We start from the raw sequence: 991 nt of genomic DNA on the forward strand, positions 1-991 counted from the left end.
ACCCCCCCCCCCTATGGGCAAAACCCCTAAAAAAAAAAAAAAAAAAAGAGTCATCAGTCAAAGGTCAGCCATGCCTATCATGCACCATAGACGACCACTTAATGAATTAATCAGTAGGAGTTGGAACGACTCTTTTATTTTTAGAGGTTTTTTTTAAAGAATTGTTTTGTTTAACTTTATTTCTTTATCTTAATTTGATCAGAGAGGGACAGAGCATGAGAGAGGGAGAAAGAGAGAGAGAAAGTGAGAAAGCAATCCAGCCGCCAGGTCCAGGACTCAAACCGCGGTCAGCTATGTGGGAGTTCAGTGCCCTTAACCATCATGCCACCTGCTGGCCCTGAGTTTTTGTTTTGTTGTTTTTTCATTTTAGCAATTTTTAATAACTGTATATAAGATTATTTTACTTCTGCATCTTCTTAATTGTTTCTTCCTTGCATTTGCCCTTTTCTTTTTCTACTTGGCGAGACTTGGCTTTCCTTTCAAGGATCTTTTTGCGGTCTTTGTCCAGCTTTAGTCTGGTGATAACCACCTTGCTGGGGTGAATCCCCGCACGGACCATTGTGCCATTAGCCTTTTCCCGCTGCACCCGCTCAATATAGATGACGTATTTCTTCCTGTAAACTTGGATCACTTTGCCAGTTTGCTGCCCTTTATAGTGTCCTCGCAAAACCTGAACTTCATCGTCCTTTCGGATGGGCATAGATCACATGATGTACTTGTGCCTCAGCTCTTTGGAAAGGGGGGAAGACATAATCTTTCTTCAGATGTGGGACGGTGCATTGAAATGCCTTTTATGGTTCTTGCTTCTGTTAGAAGTCACAAAAGGATTGATCTTCATTTTCGCCATTGCTGCTCTAGCAATCGCCGCGAAAGAGTGACCCTGAGTTTTTGTTTTGTTTTGTTTTGTTTTGTTTTGTTTTAAGAGGTTTTTGCCTTAGAGTTCACTTGTAATGGTAGGGTGGGAGGGGTGGGGTGAGGAGACAGAGTGGGT

The 991-nt window shown here is 42.3% G+C and overlaps 1 pseudogene; it reads right to left on the reverse strand.

Annotated features, from left to right (window-relative positions):
• Window positions 1–400: 400 nt before the first annotated feature.
• Window positions 401–879, reverse strand: LOC106734103 (60S ribosomal protein L26 pseudogene; annotated as a pseudogene).
• Window positions 880–991: the final 112 nt, after the last annotated feature.

The sequence above is a fragment of the Tupaia chinensis genome, unplaced genomic scaffold (assembly GCF_000334495.1).
Source record: "Tupaia chinensis unplaced genomic scaffold, TupChi_1.0 Scaffold148607_1, whole genome shotgun sequence".
NCBI classification, from domain to species: domain Eukaryota; kingdom Metazoa; phylum Chordata; class Mammalia; order Scandentia; family Tupaiidae; genus Tupaia; species Tupaia belangeri.